Below are 20,735 nucleotides of genomic sequence, written 5' to 3'. Positions count from 1 at the left end.
CCCCAGTGAATGTGATTTTTGGGGGGAGGGCGGTAATGGGGGGAGGATGGGGAAGGGAACACCCATACAGAAGGGGAGGAGGAGAGATTAGGGGGATGTTGGACTGGAAACCGGGAAGGGGAATAACAATCGAAATGTAAATAAGAAATACTCAAGTTAATAAAGATGGAAAAAAAAGAAACTTGCATTTAATACATTAGTCATGGAATGCCAGTCCCTTCAGTAAAAGGCCTGCTTGGCTCTAGAGCTAGGCAAGGCTGAGAGAGGCACCCCATCTACTTGGTATGTCCCACGTGCTGATGTCAGAGTGGTTTCATTGTTGGTAACCTTGACGATAATAGAAGCAGTTTTGCTAACAGTCTTAGATAGGGAAGGAGATACTGACCACTTGGCCATGTAATCTGACTAAAGAATTCTCTTTGGGTCATGTGGTTCTTTAAATAAAAATGGCCCTCCTAGGACCATAGGGAATGGTAATACTAGGAGGTGTAGCCTGGTTGGAGGAACTGTCATTGGGGGTGGGCTTTGAGGTCTTAGATGCTTAAGCCAGACTCAGCGTGACATTCCCTCCCTTCCTGATGCCTCTGGATCCAGTTGTAGAGCTCTCGGCTACCTCTCCAGCACCAGGTTTGTCTGCACGCTGCCATGGCTCCTGACTTGATGATATTGAACTGAACCTCTGAACAATAAGCGAGCCTCAATTAAATGTTTTCCTTTCTAAGAGTTGCCATGGCCAGGGTGTGTCTTCACTGCAATAAAAGCCCAACTAAGACAGGTGGCTCATACTCTCCTGAAGCATCCATGTGCTGTGATGGATTTAGACATTGGTTTACACACATAGAAACATATCTGTGGACTCCCACTGAAGCCAGTCCGAGATAAACAGTTAAGTGCACCAAGGCTCCTTGTGTATGTGGCCGGAAGAGGAAGTGGGAGGCTCCTTGTGTATGAGGGTGGGAGAGGAAGTGGGGATATGGTCATGCTAGGTTTTCCAACAAACTCAGTATAGTGTGAAATGGTTTTCCCAGAAGGAGTAACCAGGGATGTGGGTGATGAGCTGAAGCCCATGACCTGGGGTATCTGGGGCTAAGTTTCTGGTATGAGCTGGCCTTCTTCTGCTTGATTAGATGGAATACCTTGAGAAAGGACAGATGATTTATGAGCTGAAGAAAACATTTATCTCCCAGCAATATTGTTGTCTCTCCTAGTGTCTGTTTTTCCACAATGAATACCAGGACCAAAAACAACCTGGGGAAGGGTTATTGTTTTTGTGTTTTGTTTTGTTTTGCTTATGTTTGCCGATGAGTCAGTCACTGAGGAAAGTCAGGACAGATCAACAGGCATGAACTGAAGCAGAGGCCATGGAGGACTCCATTCACTGGCTTACTCCCCCTGGCTTGCTCAGTGTTCTTTTTTATACAACCCAGAGCTACCTGTCTAGAAGCTGCACCATCCACAGCGAGCAGAGTCATTCCCTATCAATCACCAATCAAGGAAAATGCCCTGCAGACTCGACACAGGTAAAGCAGATGGGGGCGATTCCTCAGCCAGGCTCTGGCTCCTCCTATCTGTCTACTTTAGTCAAACTGACAAAACTAACCAGCATATTGCCTGTTCTGGGTCATTCTGCTGGTGCCCAAAATATCTGCATATTATTAAAAAAGACTCCTGCTAGTAAATGAAAAATATTTCCTTCTCCTCTCATTGTTCTCTAAATTTTTGGACACTTAAATTTGAGGGCTTAGTGGCACCCAGACCCCAATCCTGGGCACATATAGATCTCCTAGTGCTGAATAAGAATATCCAAGCATAAGGTCTTTTTCTAGCATTGCATATATAAGCTGTGTGTGTGTGTGTGTGTGTGTGTGTGTGTGTGTGTGTGTCCATGTGTCTTTTCCTTTCTACCTTTCTCTTCTGTCTCATCAAAACAGTAGTAAAAATTAAGAAATCAATTTGGACAAATTATTTTAAACAGATGAATTTCCATTAATAGGATAAGTCAGAATAATTCATCAAGGTCACAGAGTGTTAATATTAAGTAAAAAACAAAACAAAAGCCCCCAAACAAATTTAGAGAATCTTGGAAAGTTTCTCTTTAATATAAATGTAAAAGATCTTATATCAAAAAATATGTGATGGGAGAAAAGTATCCTTAATGAAGGCTATTGAAGTCTGTTTTCTGGATAGACTTGTATCATTTACTAACTCAGTACTTAATTTCCCATGAACCCTTGCAAAATCTACCAAAAGAAACTGTGTCTCACTTGTTGGTAACAATACTAATGGAAGACGAGCTCCAGTGGCCCAGGTGGGTGTCACAGGAAGCAGGTCCGTTCTCTGATGATGGATAAGGTCATTTAAAGAGGCTGAGGGAGTGTGGATGTGCCCATCCGATGCGGCAATCCTGTCTGTCCTCACACTACCTTTGTCACAACGCACCGCCTTCTCTGGTCTTGTTCAACAAATCAGGACTAGCTTTGCATGGGTTCATTTTCCCCAAGGTTGTAACATCAGAGGTGAAGAATCGCTTCTCAATAGCTCACATCCTCAGAGGCACTTGCCCCAATTATTCTTAACTTTTCGCTTTTGTAAGGGGACAAAAGTTAAATGATTAGAATGGCCATATAATTTATTTTCCAAAACAAGAGCTTTCTGGGAGTGGAAATGAGAGCCATTAATAATCATGCTAGGAAGAAGAATAAAATAGGATTACTGGGCCCTCCACATATAATACAAATAAAAACATATACTTCGCTAGATCTCACTGATTTATTGCATAGTTCAAACTAAAATACACTTAATATCTAACACACACACAGTTATATAATTTTTATTGTAATTTCTCCTAAAGGAGAAAACCATAATAATAACTGGTTGAAAAATGTCCTATGCAGTTTGACACACAGTTTCTTTTCTCCTTACCCTCCTGGGGGTAAGATCACCATAAATGTAACTTAAATAAATGTTATATAAACCAATGAACAATGAAGCTCCTTGCAGAAAATAGATTTGAGAGCCTTCTAGCTATAGAATATTGCTATATTATATAACATAATAAATACTGCTAGAGCTCAGAGAAAAAGGAAGATGTCAATAGACTGTACGGGAGGAAAAGGTGTGTGGGAGAGCAGGAGCAAGATATACTAATGACCTGATTCAATTATTTTACTACATATCGCAACATGATGCTGCACCTCTTAAATATGTAATTATGTAAGTATAAATATGTAAATATGTAATTTCTTGACAGACAGCTGACTCCTGTTTATGACAGTGATTTTTCTTTGGGAGCGTGGTTACTGGTAGGTTCCCAGTGGGTGGCCCCTTGGCCATGCACACACACAGGGACTCAGTTGTTAGGGAGGCATGTTGGGATAGTGGGGGGATTTTGGATGGGATATTGTGAAGGGTTCATAAAACTGACTCTCTCTCTCCCCCTCTCTCTATATATATGTTTGTATATGAAAATTTAGGAGAATAGTAAGATATTAAAGATAAATTTGTAGCAAATGGAAAACAATCTAAATTTTTTTTTTAAGGAATGGAAATAAGATGCAAAGCCTAGTGTGTTCCTGGCCTTTGGTCCTATCTGTCTTGTTTCTGTTTAGAAAACAAACAAGCCAATAAACAAACAAAACAAAACAAACCAACAAACAGGGGAAAAAACAGAAACAAAGAAAAAGCAGAGAAACACATATACACATATATTCAGACATGCACATGTGCCACACACACACACACACACACACACACACACACACACACACGCACCATAAGAACACCGAATTGGAAACCATAACACATAAACAAAATACAGTTATAATAAAAAAGTAGGAGTAACTTTCTTGATTGATGGTTGATGTGGGTGGGGCATTTTCTTGATTGATGGTTGATGTGGGTGGGGCATTTTCTTGATTGATGGTTGATGTGGGTGGGGCATTTTCTTGATTGATGGTTGATGTGGGTGGGGCATTTTCTTGATTGATGGTTGATGTGGGTGGGGCATTTTCTTGATTGATGGTTGATGTGGGTGGGGGCATTTTCTTGATTGATGGTTTATGTGGGTGGGTGGTGCCGTCCTGAGCAGGTCCTGGGTTGTATGAGAAAGTCGGTTCTGAACAAGCCATTAGGAGCAGACCAGCAAGCAACTTTCCTCCTTGGTTCTGGCCTCTGCTCCTGTTTGAGTTCCTGCCCCAACTTCCGTCAAAGATGGACTATGATGGCAAAGTATAAGCCAGCTAGATCCCTTCCTCACTAAGTTGCTTTTGGTCATAGTGGTCATCACAGCAAACCGTGACACTTGTCAGGCCTTTCTGCTTGGCTTGCTCACCCATCTTCAGGCTTTTGACCAGCTCCATCTCTTTAACGGCGCTGCTCTGAATATCCTCAGACAGACTTGAGAACTCCAGCTTTTGTCTTTTTCTTGGTTTTGGTTATTTTGGTTGTGGTGTCTGGCTTTCTCTTGAGAGTTAACTTCTGATTCTCTCAGATATCAGCATCGGGAAGAATGAACAGGTCATTCAGCAGTAGGGTACAGGTTGCCAAAGGGCTTGTGACAGTATTATAACTGGACTAGAGTCAGTTACGTGGCGGTTGGGGTATTTTAGTCTTTTCCTTAGGGTCAGTTGCCGTAGGCAACACGTCAGAGGTACGTGAGGAAGACGTGCTTCCTCACATGATGAGACAGATGCTTGAACTTGTATCTGTAGATACAAGAAAATCACAACATGAATCTTTACTGAAGGAAGGAAAGATGCCTTTACTGCAGATTTAAAAGCCTTCGTATTTAAGTTAAATTAATATTTTTCATCTCTCTAGAGATAGAGGACGGATCATGAAAAGGCTTTCTCAACGCCGTTTTGGCCATCTTAAAAGAGATCTCTATTTCAATGCTTAGACCTGTTCAGTTTTCTTTCACTTATTCAGCGAAGATGGGCATTCTGTGACTCCTTAAGAGGAACTTCAAATCTGCCTTAAACTACCCTGACTGGTTCGGGTTTGTGGACAGGAGTTCTCAGGTGGAGAGAAGCCATGTCTGTGTTAACAATTCTGCGTGGCTGGCTGGCTGACTGGTGTTGGGGAGAATTGGAATGTTTGTTGCTGTGCTGTAACCCATCTCTGTGATGCTCCTACTTACGCATGGTTTTAGATGTATTTATTTTATCTCACGTGTGTGTTGGAGTGCCTGCATGAGTCTGTCTGCACCATGTGCATACCCGGTGACCGTGGGGGTCAGAAGAAGCCATCAGATGGCCTGGAACTGGAGTTAGATTGTAGTGAGCCTTCATTAGGAGCTGGGAACCAAATCCCAGTCTTCTGGAATCACAGAAAGAACCCTGGAACCACACTTCCGTCTCTTCTGCCACCCCCAACCAAAGTATTGTTTTTAAATAGTTTGATTTATTATCTTTGTTGTTGTTGTTCTCTGGTACTGTTAAAAAACTTCATGACATGACAGAGGGACATGCTGTCTGAATCTTGAGTTCCTGAACAGTTGGCTTCAGAATAAAGTAGCTCTTATTCCTTTGAGATGAGAGTCATTTTAGGTCTTTTTTTTCCCCTTGTGAAACTTAGCATTGTGTATTTGTATTTTAAAAGTCCTTTTGTTCTGAGCAGATTAACTTTTGTGATCAAACTTATTTAGGGATATACATCCATAAATCAGAGCTCTCCTCTTCTCTTGTTCTCTGACAAGGCAATTCTTTTTTTTTAATTGTACAATTTAAAACTTAATAAATAATAATCACAAAAACATTGCACATAGAAAAACTCTAATTAAAACGAACTTGAATCCCATGTTCTGGAGAAAAGTCATTAATATTAAACTATAGGGTTTCAAAATTCATTTGAGAAATATATTTTTTCTTAATAAAAATTAATTAGAATTACTGAATCAATTTTCAGTAATATTTTTATACCACGAATGTACCAGAAATGTCGTGTTTTTATATATTCATAATAGACATTTAGGTTTTTTAATTGTCTTTTATAGTACTTAATGATTATATCACAATTAAATATTAATCGAACATTAGAAATCTGTTTTGTCTGGTAAAGAACAGGGAAAATTGAAGTTTCTGATCTTGTCTCAATTTCCTGTCAGATATATATTTTGGATGATAGAGTTAAAAACTACATGTTCTTTTGAGATTCATTTAAAAAATATTTCCATGTATGTACATATGTGGGACTCTGTGCAAGTTACAGCAGTTGCTCATGGAGGCCAGAAGAGGGCTTCAGATCGCTTGGAACTAGAGGTACAGAAAATTTTGAGTGGTATAGTGTGGGTGCTGGGACCCCAACATCTCAGCATCCTAACACAGTGGAGATTGGATGAACTGAACCATTCTCTTTCCTTGTGGTTCCCCACCCCCTCTTCATGATCACCTTGGATACCACACACAGACCTCCAGCAGACAGCCATTTCCATCTCCTTGTGATTTCCCCTTCCTCCTGCTCACACCCCCTAGCAGTGTCAAACTGTGAGCAGAAAACTCTCAAGTTATTTTTGTCAAGTATTTTGTTACAAGGAGGAAAGTAACTTACCCAGGAATGGGTGAAAGTGGAATAAAAGGGGGGAGAGAGGGCCCAGCAAGAGGGCTCAGGGAGTCATGGTGCTGTGTGCAAGCCTGGTGACCTGTGCAAGCCTGACTCTCAGAACCCATAGAAAGGTACAAGGAGAGAAAGGGTAACATCACAGAGTTGTTCCTCACTTCCATTTGCCCCACATCTCTCCCTGTCTCTGTCTCTGAGACCTCTGGCTTTCTCTCTCTCTCTCTCTCTCTCTCTCTCTCTCTCTCTCTCTCTCACACACACACACACACACACACACACACACACAGAGGAGGAAGAGACACACACAGATGCACATATACATAAACACTCACACCCATACCCATACAGTCACACTCAAACACATATACACAAAATACAAACACACCAAACACACACACTTAAACACACACAGACACACAGATACACATACTTAGACACACCTACACAAATCACATAGACACACTCATACATACATAGAACACATACACAAACACACACATACACACACAGACACATATACACACAGACACAGGCACAGATACACAGACACGCATATATACATCCATACACAAATGCAATACACATAAATACACAGGCACACACAGACATACACACACAGAGACACACAGTCACACATATACACACAGAGACACAGTCACACATACACACACAGAGACACACAGTCACACATACACAGACATACACACACAGAGACACACAGTCACACACACAGTCACACACAATCACACACACACACACTTTATAATAATGGATATAAAGGGGAAGAGGAGAGTAGCCTGAATAGGGAGCCAGCCTGGGTATGAGACAATCGGGACTATGGGGATGGATCCATAGGAGAATCTGTTGTATACTTTTTTGGGAATGAGTCAAAGGTAGCCATGTCTGGATGTCATGAATGACAGAGAAGGGAACATTGAGTGGCAGGCATTTCTCATGTGGCTTAGAAGACTGAATGTCGGTAAGGGGACGAGATAGTATTTGAAGTTGAAATTGGGCTTTAAAGAAATTAAATTCAATCAAGTATGCAGCACTGGAACCATGTAGAGTTTGGGCTATTGTCCCCAGTTGGATGTTACCTCAAAGAGAAGAGGAGACAGCTCGTTCTGGAGTCACTTGTGTGGTGACTATGCCTTGGGGACTGCAGTTAGGAACTGCTATACCTTGGTTCAATATAGAAATGGTTTCATGGTAATGGTAACAGAGAAAGCCATAACAAGGTACCTTAAAAACACACTGGTGAAGACACCAGGTAGGAGGGCTATGGCAAGGTGGGGAGAAACTGCTAGAGGCTTCAGGCACTGTCTGATGACATTCTAAGCCTTGGGGCTGGTGGATGCAGGGGTCTTGTTCCCACGGTCCAAAAAGATTTTCTGACAGTCAGGAGAATGTTAAGTCAAATACTGAGGAGGGTAATAAATGACTATTGAGGACACTTTTAATAACCAAAGGTAATGCAGGCCTGGACCTTCAGCCTTCTAACAGTTCACGGTTTTGATCAGCCAATTATCCTGTAGATTGTTTAACATGGGTGTGCCTTTTCCTGTGAACTTTAGCTCCTTTTCTTCCTATTGGACTTCAGTTTCTAGCGTTGCCCTTTAAACTCAGCTTGATACAAAGTTTTCTTCTTCTTTTCAAAAGTCCAGGACTCCTGAATGAATGTGTTTGGATGAAGGGATAAATAAATATTTGAGCAGAGTAAACAGCCAAAAAATTAAAACATGAATAATTTACAAGCTGATTGTCAGTTACTTGTTGATTGCTAAATTATATGTTCATAGAATGCTGATTACGTTTAAAAAAAATCTGCTTCCCTGTTGCTAAGGGAAACATACTTCCTCCCCTGGCTTTTGTGTATAGGCTGTGTTTTTGTTTACATTATTCGTTTTTTTTTTTTTGAGAGAACAATGACTACTGTGTTTTATAAACATGTATGTTAATTTTTAATACAAATGTAGTCAAATGGGGCATGCAAGGAAGAAAAAATAATATCCAAGTTTGCTGGTTATGTTTGTAAATATAATTCCAGATGTCCCTTCCTGAGTTTGATAATTTTATAATATTAATTTGTGTGTATATATATATTATATATATATATATATATAATACATATGTAATCAACTCTTGTTTTCATTCCTACTTGAACTTGGGTTAGCGATGCTCTTTATATTCATTGCCAGTGTGAAGAAACAACAATGATTGTTTCTGCCTGCAGTCCATTACTGTAAGAAACACCATGACTAATACAACTGGGCGGGGAGAGCGTTTGTTTGGCTTTGGAGGTGGTTTGAATAAAAGGGTCCTCATAGAGCTATAGGGAGGGGCCCTGTTCGGAGGTACGTTCTTGTTGGAGTAGGCGTGGCTTTGTTGGAGGAAGTGTGTCATTAGGGGCGGTGCTTGGAGTTTTAGTTGATCAAGGCAGACCCAGTGTCTCACTCTGTTCCTGCTGCCTTTGGATCCCGCTGTTTAACTCTCAGCTACTTCTCCAGCACCATGCTGGCCTGCATGCTTCCTTACTGCTCCCCACCCCCACCCCACCTCCAACTAAGCCTCTGAGCTGTAACCCAGCTCCAGTTAAATACTTTCCTTTATGGGAATTGCTGTGGTCATAGTGTCCCTTCAAAACAATAAAACCCTAACTAATACAGCCTCCCAGGTCACAGTCCATCAATGCGGGAGGTCATCAATGCAGGAACCTGAAGGTATGAAGGGATAACTTGCTGCTTACTGGATCGCTTCTTGTGGCTTGCTCTGCTTCCTTACTTAAACAACCTAGGATCACCTGCCCAAGTGTAGACTCACTCATAGCGAGCTGGTTCTTTTCACAACTGTGGTTAATCAAGAAAATGCCCTCAGACTTGGCACATCTGACTGACATTTCCTCAGTTGAGGATCTGTCTTTCCAGATGACTCCCGCTTGTGTCAAACTGACATAAAAACTAACTAGCACAATCATCATCTTCTTTCAGCAATACTCAAGCCAAAATACAACAATAAAACAATCAAAGAACCAAGTTATCAATAATAATAAGATATAAAATAAAAATAGGAAAGTAAAGACCGAATTCAAATGAATAAATTAATAAAATAAAATAAGCACTAATCTGAAGTATGAGGCTGTTTTACTCTCTGTCAGTATTTCTTCCTCACTTGGGTCAGTATTTCTTCCTTCACTCAGATTAATTACCCTCCCTGTCAGTTTCCTTCAGTCTCAGCAACTGAAACAAGTTAAGTCAATGTCCTCAGACAAGTCCATTCTCTGTCAGAATTCTCTGGTCTGAGCTTCCCTGCCTGTGAGTCATTACCTTGTCTCTGAGTGGGAGCTGGTTCTTTTCCTCATATAGTGCCTTCTGTGATGGAGGTCCCTACAGAGCATGGAAAACCCACCCATCTTATTCAGTTTCCTTTGTCCACTGTTAGCTTCCATAGCGCCCTTCGTGACTTCCATGTAGCTTGGCCAGACAGCACTGACAGGAAAGGGTCCGTAGTTCAACGTGAGCAACTGCCAGGCCCTAGCCTGCTCTCTGCGCATGCCTTATCCATCCCATCATGAGCACGGCCAGGCCCCAGTCCGCTCTGTAGTTTTCCTTGAGAACACGGGGACGAGGGGGGGGGGGGCGGCGACTGAAGTTGTTGGTCCCGGCTGGCAGAAGCAGCTTGGTGTAGCTCAGATAAGTTCTGTCATTGTACAGGGCTTCCTACTGCTGCTTGCTTCTGTTTTCTTTACCGCCTCCTCTTAACAGGACTAATTGCACTAAAAAAAAAAATCAATAATAGTTTTATTTATTCTGTGATGAAAAGTTCATTCAAGTAGATAGCATGTATTGATCTTATCTTTCCTTTTCTTCCCCTTCAACTTAATCCAGACACTCCTCTTCCAGTTGGTCTCTGTCCCAGCTTCTTTGTCTTTGTCTGTCTGTCTGTCTGTTTGTCTGCCTGTCTGTCTGCCTGCCTGTCTCTGTCTCTCTGTCTCTCTCTCTGTCTCTCTCTCTGTCTCTCTGTCTGTCTGTCTCTCTCCCTCCCTCCCTCCCTCCTCCCACCCTCCCTCTCTCATTTATAACCCACTGAGTCCAGTTAGTGTTGCGAGAACCTGGGGACATCAATTGGAGTTGGAGCAATTTACTCGTGGCCACACTCCTAAAGTAAAATGGGTCTCCCTCCCCTCTGCTCCCATTGGTGCTCCTCAGGTAGAGGTAGGGCCTGCAATAGCTCCTCGGGTATCCATGTTACATTCTTTCTCTTCTCTCTTCCTTGATGTTGCTGGAGCTTTGGGGATGGAAGAAGGTTCTTGTCCTATTCCCGGATCACGGCTTATTCTCGGCATTATTTTATATGCTGTAGTTTTTAAAAATAATTTTTTATTAGACATATTTCTTTACTTACATTTCAAATGTTATTCCCTTTCCCAGTTTCTTATCCATAAGCCCCATCCCCTCCCCTCCTCCTCCCCCATACGGGTATTCCCCCCCATACATCCCCCTTACTGCCCCCCATATTCCCCTGCACTGGGGTTCCAACCTTGGCAGGACCAAGGACTTCCCCTTCCCCTGGTGCCCCAACAAGGCTATTCTCTGCTACATATGCAGTTGGAGACCTGAGTCAGTCCATGTATAGTCTTTGGGTAGTGGTTGAGTCCCTGGAAGCTCTGGTTTATTGGCATTGTTGTTCATATGGGGTTGCAAGCCCCTTCAGCTCTTTCAATCCTTCCTGTAATTCCCCTAAACGGGGTCCTGTTCTCAGTTCAGTGATTTGCTGCTAGCATTGACCTCTGTATTGGACATGCTCTGGATGTGACTCTCAGGAGAGATCTATATCTGGTCCCTTTCAGCATGCATTTTTTAGCATCATCAACCTTATCTAGTTTTGGTGGCTGTATATATATATATGGGCCACATGTGGGCCAGACTTTGAATGGCCGTTCCTTCAGTCGCTGCTCTAAACTTTACTTCCATATCCCCTCCTATTTTAGTTGTTTTCCAGCAAGTCCCATAGAGTGTTTATTTTCCTTTTGTATCTAAAAAGACCTTCACAGCTTTTTCAAGGCACTGGGTTTTGGCAATTACCTTCACAATGCTAACTTCCTTCCTAGGACATGTCAACCCAAACCTTTTGCCTTGTATTTATTTATTTTTTTGTTTTTTATTTTTGGTAGGGATGGGGGCAGAAAATGGCAAAAGATGGCAAGGAACAATGTGGCTAGATGGGATGTTAGCATTATTGTTTGGTCATTCTGAGAACACCGCTCACTCAGTGCTGTTACATAGACTTTATCGGCACGGCTTTTGTTTAATCCAAAGTACAACAATAAATACGTTGTTCAGAGCGCAGGGTGTTGGGGGTGTTGAATCTTCAGCCCACACCATGTGTTCTAGCTTCACTTCTATTGCTGGGATGAAATGCCCTTGACAATGGAGTAGAGGAAGCGGTTTATTCCAGCTTCAAATACCAGAGTATAGTCTGTAACTGTGGAGAAGTCAAGTCACAGAAACGGGAACTTAAGCCTGTTGGTCATACAGGTCCAGCGAAGAGCGGAGAGAAATGAATACATATGGGCTCATTTGCTTGCTTATGCGGAACTGGATTTCTCCACTCCTATACATTTCAGTCCCCCTACCTAGAGAATGGTGCCGCCCACACTGGGCTGTGTCTTCTCACGTAGATTAACTTACTTAAGACAATGCCCCGTAAACATGCTCACAAAGTAGACACCCCATCATTGAGTCCCTCGACCCTGGTGCCTTTTAGGTTGCATCAAGCTGATATCACAGGGCTGGAGAGATGGCGAGGTGGTTTAGAACACTTGTTCCCCTGGCAGAGGACCCAGGTTTGGTTCCCCGCACCCCTATGGTGGCTCACAGCCTTCTGTAACCCTACCCTCAGGAGATCCAATGCTCTCTCCTAAATTCTGCCGGCATTAGGCACGCACACGGTGCACTTACATCCTGGCAAAACATTCATACACATGTAAAGTAAGTAAATCTTTAAGAAGTTTAAAAGATAACCGTGACACCGTAGCAAACTTTCCCCCGCTCCACCCAGCTTGAGAACCGTTATCGCTGCGAGTTCCTTAAGATTGAGGTGTGAGAGGGCCGCTCGGAGTGTTACTTCCTACCTTCTTGCTACATGAAGGGCTGTGAAAACAGAACCAAGCCGTGGAGAGGCCCTGTCTGAGGTCAGGAAGACTAGGGTGATGATTGCCTCACCTTCCCCGTCTCGGAGAAAGGATGCCTCTGGGGAGTTAGTCATCCATGCTGTGAGGCAGCTAAGGCCCTGAAGCGGCACAAGTCAGGAGGTGATGGCTCGCTTATTTCTGGGCTGAAAATAGCACTGACTATTTATACTTCCCGTACTCCTGTTTGGTGTTTTCGGAGCACACTCATTTTTTGGTGCCTCTGCTGGTAACCATGGTAACAACAACCATGCAGGAAGTTTTCGGTCTTAGGCTCGTTCTGTCATCCCCCCCACCCCCCGCTGTGAAACTTGTGCCTTAGCGAGCTGTCTTAGCATGGTCAGTGGCGTGGTTTCCCTTCGTGGTGGGTTTCCTTGAGAGGCTATTCTGAACGGTGGTCTTCCAAGATGAGGCAAATCCGCCGTCGAAGTACTCTTGGCCTTTTTACTCTGTGGGGGGTGTTTTATAATTGATACTCTTGGCCTTTTTACCGTGTGGGGGGTGTTTTATAATTGAAGACCAGAGAAGAGGTAAACCGTCTCATCAGTTGCTTTGGCCACTAGACTGTTAATTAGGCTTTGACTTTGTTTACCTATTTTTCTCTTCTCTTAGCCTCCTCCTCAAGATGGAGAAATGAACGCCGTGGAAGGACTGACATGTCAATTATAGACGCGTGGACCAGTAGCATTTTCAGATTTGCATCCTCTACCCAACATGAGGATGTCCTTCCAAAAGCATCTGTCTTAATGACCCATATGAGGGCTCCTTTGAGATTTTACCACTGTAAGACAGCATTCACTCCTGAGATCCCTTGGACGGAGAACTATGGAAGGCTTGACTTGACCTCTGTCCTGACACTAGGACAAGTCACAGCTGGCTGAATGGACCAGAGAAACAGTCACACCTCCACATCCAGGTCACATGTTATCTGACAATGTCCATATGCCATTCAACGGTCTTCTATACTCAGCCTAACGTTTTCAAGCTGGATTAGGGTTATGTATATATCAAGGTTGGCCATTGGCTGAGATTCAGGGAACCAGGGACAGATAATGGCTAAGAAAGATGACTCTTTGTGGTTACGAATGGACACTGCCTTCAGAAGAGGGGTTAGGAGGAAACAAGGTGGTAAATCCGGCTTTGCCTGCTTCTGGACTTGGGCATGGGGTGGCTTCCCAAGCTCCTGGAGAGAGCAGCGTTAAATAGCAGTGTGCTTTGAATTGAAAACTCCCATCCTGGAGAGAAGGCCCCAGTAACCCAGTAAACTCTGTAGATGGCTCATTAGGACTCAGGAGGTAAACAACTCAGAAGTGTCCAGAAGTTCTGACACTTGCCAGACTCACAAGGCTCTCCATCTTCAAGATTCCATAAGCAGAGTAGGCAGCTGAGGAGAGAGACTCTTGGACCTTTCGATCCACACGTTCCAGAGTTCCAGGGTCACAGCTTTCATTACCAGTGTTGCAGTGGGGTTCAGAGTGATGCCCCTGTCTCTGTCAATCACGCTCCTCTCTGTTACCCCTCACTGGTACTCCAGTAGTTCACCCCAGTAGCGCTCATTGGTTTCCCAGATTGGAGTTCACTGGTATCCTTACTTTGTCCTGTCATCAGTTCCCTCTCTGGGGTGAGTAGATGCCTGTTCCTGTTTCTCAAGAATTACCGTCACGTAAATAGTCCATCAGGAATCTCCCCTGGAGCAACACGGCTCTCTTCTAACTCGGGCCTACCAGCCAGGCATCTCTCAGGAACACACACCTGACTTCTGTTTTGTGAAAGTGGGTGTATTCTACACACAAAATCCCACTGAAGGACAGAGTAGCTCGCTTAAATCTCTTTAATGGGTTGGGTTGATTGTGTTCAGACACCTGTGTCTCATTTTCTCTTTATGGTATTCATTGGGTTTTCACCATATGACTAAAAAACGATTAAGAAGGAGAGACGAGTGTGCAAAGTTAGTGGAGTATCCAGGGCCTCTTGGAACAGGGCCATCTATGGTAGAAAGGTAGCCCTTTGAGCTACCCACAGCTGGATGCTGATGAGATGGACTAGTACCCATGCAGGCACTGTCCTAGGCTATCAGGACACTTGTCATCAAAGGCACAGTGCATCTTATGGGTGCAGTTGCCCTCCGGAAGAAACAGACCTGTGAGGATGGCTTGTTACCCATGATGCTCTCCTCCTGAGATGGCCATTTACATACATGACTCATACATGACCCATCCCCGATACCTCTGTTAGTTTGTGAGCGGGTACAATCCACTTGAGGACCATAAAAGGGAAAAACAGTGTGCAGAAAAGACAAACACTTTTTTTTTTAAAGGAAGGCAGCACATCAAACTCACTTTCAAACATTTGTGCTAATATCCAGATCTCTTTTGCGATGTGTCTTTCTATATTTACACAATTTCTTTGTACAGGATTGTTGTATGCAGTCCATATTGGCCTCAGGATTCATAGGAATCCCAGAGTGATACCAAGCTCATGATTCTCCTGTCTTGGCACCCTGAGAGTTGAGATTATAGGAATACATCTTTTTCTGCAGGATGGATGAAGAGAGCTCCTCTCTGTCTGCTACTGAATGCCAATGCAGCGTGTTTCACGCATACATTCCAGGGAGCCTAGATTTCACCTCTTCACTTTGGCAAGCCATGGAGCAAAGTCACTCTTCCTGCAAACAAACGACAGAATCGGCTCAACCACAGGGTCTGGCAGATGGCAGTGACCCTGTGGGGCCAGTGATCTTTCTGAGTTTTACCTCAGATGCATTTAGGAGTGCAGGTGGGCTCCAAAGGGACCATTTCTGTGGAGTCAGGCAAGATGGTGGGAGCCAGCATGAGCCCGTGAATGTGAGATCGAGAATGAAGTTGAAAGGCACCATAGGGCATGGTTACAAATTTGGTTATTTTAGGATACAGCAAGGTATTATTTAAAGGCACAGCAAGCTATGACCACTTGACACCTAAAGGGACAGGGTTTAAAAGAAAATTCTGTATTAACTGAAGTGTTATCTGTCATTAGGTCTTGAGTGCAGAGATGTGTGTGTGTGTGTGTGTGTGTGTGTGTGTGTGCTTATGTGAGCCTCTGTGTGTGTATATGTGCACGCTTGTATGCCTCTCTCTATGCAAGCTTGTATGTGCGCCCCTCTCTATGCATGCCTGAGTGTGCCTCCCACCCCCTCCCTCTGTGTGTGTGTGTGTGTTCATGCTTGTGTGTGCCTCTGTCTGTCTGTCTGTCTCTCTCTGTGTGTGCATGCTTGTGTGTGCCTCTGTCTGTCTGTCTGTGTGTGTGTGTGTGTGTGTGTGTGTGTGTGTGTTTGCTGGATGATTTCAAGGGATCATCTTGTTTCTGCCTCCCCAGTGCTAGGACCGTAACTGTGAACAGCCACACTCATCTGTTTTGTGGGTACAGGGGAGATCATGTTTTCACAGCAAGCATCATCTCAGTCTCTAAATTTTAGTCTTTTATTGAAAAACCCTCTCTCACCCGCCCTTTGGAATTGCCAGAACTAGTAACCCCTAAGCTTCCTTTTATGCCTCTGCCTACCTAGGAAACAGAACTCCCTGTATTTTATAGGACCTGCCTTAGTTGTTATGCAAGTAGACTGTGTGTTTAAAGAATCAATACAGATATTTAGGAAGTGGGTTTTTTTTTTTACCCTTTTTGGTCTGGTCACTTTTCAAACACAGTGGTCATTTTGGGCTACAAAACATGTATGTATACACTGACACCCATGTGCACACACATACAAGAGCAGACGAACATTCTTGTGTTGGGCACATAAATGCGTGTGCATAGGCACTCGGGTGTGCATGTCCATTCTGGTCTTACTTGCAGTTTCCCATGTTTAAAAAACATCTTGCAGAATACTATGAAAATAAGATGTTTAGGGGTCATGAGACCTATCTGTCAAACCCAATTGTGAAAACATACAGAATATGTGCTATCCAGCCATATGAGACTTTCTGGAGGTACTGATAACTGAATTGGAGGAAGAAACCCTAGAAAGGATGGGATGAACATTACTTTTGCATGCGATTTTAACCGAAAGGGGACACACAATTTTCTATGCTTTTCTATGACATCCGGCACCACCAGTGCAGGAGTGACATCACACACAGTGAGCTGGGCCCTCCCACATCAATCACCAATCAAGAAAGTGCAGACTGACTTGTCCTCTGGCCAGTTGGGTGGGGGCATTTTCTCATTTGATGTTCCCTCTTCCAAAATGACTCTAGCTTGTGTCAAGTTGACAGAAAGGTAGCCAGCAGAATAGCCTACAGTTGACTCCGTAATGTGTGAAGTTTTAAAAAAGGAGAAAACAAAGAAAAAAAAGAGAGAGAAATTCCAAAGTAAAAGTAATAGTAAGAAGTATTACTTTGAATATGACCTAGATATCAGAATGAAAACAGATCAGTAATAGAGCTTGATGGATTGCATTTAATGATTACTTTAATGCATTTGCAAGGAAGAAATGACCCAAAATGAAGATAGGAATCAACACATCGGAGAACAGTAAGCAACACAGTAGGGTTTGGCACTCTCCCTCCTTCCCTCGCCCCCACCTTTGTGTGTGTGTGTGTGTGTGTGTGTGAGTGTATGTGTATATGTGTGTGTGTATGTGTGTGTGTGAGTATGTATGTGTGTGTGAGTGTGTGTGTGAGTGTGTATGTGTATGTGAGTGTATGTGTATGTGTGTGTGAGTGTGTATGTGTGTGTATGTGAGTGTGTGTATGTGTATGTGTGTATGTGTGTGTGTGAGTGTGTATGTGTGAGTGTATGTGTGTGTGAGTGTGTGTGTATGTGTGTGAGTGTGTATGTGTGTGTATGTGTATGTGAGTGTATGTGTGTGTGTGTGAGTGTATGTGTATGTGTGTGTGTGTATGTGTGAGTGTATATGTGTGTGTATGTGTGAATGTGTGTGAGTGTGTATGTGTATGTGTGTGTGAGTGTGTGTGTATGAGTGTGTGAGTGTGTATGTGTGTGTATGTGTATGTGAGTGTGTGTATGTGTGTGAGTGTATGTGTATGTGTGTGTGTGAGTGTGTATGTGTGAGTGTATATGTGTGTGTAATGTGTGTGAGTGTGGATGTGTATGTGTGTGTGAGTGTGTGTGTATGTGTATGTGAGTGTGTGTATGTGTGTGTGAGTGTGGATGTGTGTGAGTGAGTGTGTGTGTATGTGAATGTGTGTGTGTATGTGTGTGTGTGAGTGTGTGTGTGTGTGTGTGTGTGTGTGCTTGCCCTTGTGCATGCTGTGCCCTGAGAGGTCAGAAGAGAGCATCATTTCTCCTGGAGCTGAAGTTATAGGTGATTATGAGCCACCAGATGTAGGTGCTGGAAACTGAACTCCTGTCCTCTGGGAGGGCAGCAGGTGCTCTAAACCGCTAAGGCATCTCTCCAGCCTCCCTCTGTCTTTAAAGAATGGGGACCAATAAAAGAGACAAAATTCTTGTAAAAGTAATTAGAGAGATACAAAGAGTTAAGAAAATAAGTTACCAGTAATGAGTAAGATGTAACCATGTAGTCAGTTCGATCTGGCTATGCACACCGATCAGATAAAGCAGCATTCTGAATGAATACATGCTAATGAAGATCACACAAGTGAAAACATAGATACTTTAAAAACGAGCCGCTGTTAAAACAATTATAAGAGAAATAGGGGAAAATCACAGTATAGAACTTAAGACATCACAAAAGACACATCTAAATTTAGTTCCTAGAAAGATGCCAGTCCCCAAGGATTTCAAGAATGATTTCTTGGCAAACATTACAGAGCACAAAATTCTCCAATCACTCGAGATCGAGCAGGCGTGGCGGTACTCTCCTGTGATCCTAACACAGTAGAGGCAGGAGGATTAGAAGGCCATGGTCGTCCTCCACTACAAATAAATAACAGTACCCGAGGTAATAAAACTAGGTCTGCCCCAACACTCAAGTATCACTGGAAATGCAGACACTAAAGTCATTTCCTCTAGGGGTTGAGCGTGGGCACCCTCCCCGCTGTGCTGCAGGTGATGCGGCATATGGTGAAGGTGCACTTCAAATCCAAGAGACAGGCTAGACATTCATTTGTGCCCTTGGGAATCTGACTAGGAATAAAAGAAAAAGCCCTCAGCAAAATTAAGGCCCCGATAGCCTTCCAATGGGCGTAGCTCTGAAGCAGACCGAGGTTGTTGAGGTGAGGAGTTGAACGGTTGGCACACGTGGGAAGTGTAAAGTGTGTACTCCTGTTGGTTTCAGGCAGCAGCGCTTGGCAATCACGATGAGACCCTTAAGGAAAAAGTTGAAGGCAATTGAGGAAAATCATTAAATAAACTAAAAGGAAAGGCTAGAAAAATATTCTCAAACAGAGGAGGCATGAGTTTGAAAGGACAAGTTTGCCAAGATCGATAACAAACCAGTAAATGAGTGCTTTGTTCTCTTAAAATTTATCTATTTCACGAGTGTTTTACATGCATGTCTGTGAACCGTGGGAGTGCCTGGTGCCTGAGGAGGCCAGTAAAGGGTGGCAGATCCCCTGGAACTGAAATTACAGATGGTTGTGAGCTGTTCTCTCTCTCTCTCTCTCTCTCTCTCTCTCTCTCTCTCTCTCTCTCTCTCTCTGTGTGTGTGTGTGTGTGTGTGTGTAATGGAACCATGGAACCGGGGGTCGCTGCAAAAGCACCAATGCCCTTAACGATTGAGCTATCTCTCCAGCCCTAAATAGATATTCTTGAAGAAAACAGGCAGTCTACACCATGCTGTATGATATCTGTCTTAGGTCCTGTTGGTGAGAAGGACATGAGTTGTCAGGATACAGAAGCAGGAACATCTGGCTGCTTAAGCAGCATTGGCTGTCGGTGAAATTGACTGGCGAACGAGAAACAATTAAGTCGAGGCAGTAGAGGGTGGATTCGATACGGGCTCTGGGCAGAAGTGTATTCATGTTAAAAATACAAAGCGAAACTACTCTATTGCTTTCTAATTGCTGCAATCACTCTGCCGGTCAGTATCCGATGCCAGTGTTTATAAATTAACAGGGGTGGCATTTGTGCCACTTGGGGAAGTTGCGTGACAAGCACGCCTAAGTGTTCTGTTTCTCTGTTTATTATCTAGGCCAACACCCACCATTTATCTTTCCAATCATGTTTGTATCATTTTACACTAAAAAGGCGTGTTATAGGGAGCCATGAGATCTCTCTCTCTCTCTCTCTCTCTCTCTCTCTCTCTCTCTCTCTGTTACATTGGTTAAAGTACATATACAAAGATATTCCCACCTTATGAATCTCTAAGTATATAGTTTTATAAAAATACTTACACTGAAATATTTAGTACCAATAAAATTAATAAATTATGACTTGTAAAAAGTGAAGTGACTGTTCTCTTAAATTTATCTATTTTCATGAGTGTTTGCATGCATGTCTGTGAACCATGGGAGTGCCTGGTACCCAAGGAGGCCAGTAAAGGACGTCAGATCCCTTGGAACTGAAATTACAGATGGTTGTGAGTTGTTCTCTCTCTCTCTCTCTCTCTCTCTCTCTCTCTCTCTCTCTCTCTCTCTCTCTCTCTCTGTGTGTGTGTGTGTATTTGTGTGTGCATGTGCATGCTGGTAATGCAACCTTGGGTCTCTGTAAAAAGTAAGGTGCTTTCTCTCCCACAGGGAAGACCCTGAAATCTCCGTGACTCAGCACAATGAAGTTTCTGTCCTCCTCATGTCACCTGGGGTTGTAGCCACCCGACATGGAGCATGTGTGCTCTGCAGTTACCAGGGAAAGGGAAGAAGGGTCAGTTTGTACTTTCCTAAGGGATTGTATCATATTTTACCCAGGTTCATTTGGACCAAGTCTCAACTTGAGGGGAAGGCAGAAGATGGAGAAACCATGGAGGCGTTGTTAGCGTCTACACTGTGTGCTTTATCTGGTGTATGAAGGTGAGCCAGGACTCTGGGATGGCCCAGTTGCACTATGACTGCCTGAAAATTATCTGAGCAATTTGCTCAGTTGCTTGGCAACAACTCTC

At 43.3% G+C, this 20,735-nt stretch overlaps 2 long non-coding RNA genes across 3 annotated transcripts; one reads left to right on the top strand and one right to left on the bottom strand.

Moving 5' to 3' along the window:
* Positions 1-356: 356 nt before the first annotated feature.
* Positions 357-20,084, top strand: LOC102554003 (uncharacterized). 2 transcript variants are annotated; one of them, XR_005488496.2, is made up of 3 exons: positions 357-627; positions 13,355-14,363; positions 15,282-20,084. It is a non-coding gene; the product is annotated as an uncharacterized LOC102554003 (long non-coding RNA). The 2 variants fall into 2 exon arrangements; XR_010054282.1 differs by having other exon boundaries at positions 13,355-20,084.
* LOC120094271 (uncharacterized) lies at positions 9,492-12,961 on the bottom strand. Its single transcript, XR_005488497.2, has 3 exons — positions 12,686-12,961; positions 10,804-10,908; positions 9,492-10,327 (listed from the first exon to the last, which is right to left on the bottom strand). It is a non-coding gene; the product is annotated as an uncharacterized LOC120094271 (long non-coding RNA).
* Positions 20,085-20,735: the final 651 nt, after the last annotated feature.

The sequence above is a fragment of the Rattus norvegicus genome, chromosome 8 (genome assembly GCF_036323735.1).
Source record: "Rattus norvegicus strain BN/NHsdMcwi chromosome 8, GRCr8, whole genome shotgun sequence".
Lineage (NCBI taxonomy): Eukaryota > Metazoa > Chordata > Mammalia > Rodentia > Muridae > Rattus > Rattus norvegicus.
The sequence above is the reverse complement of the archived record's forward strand: the minus strand, read 5'-3'. Positions and strand labels throughout refer to the sequence as shown.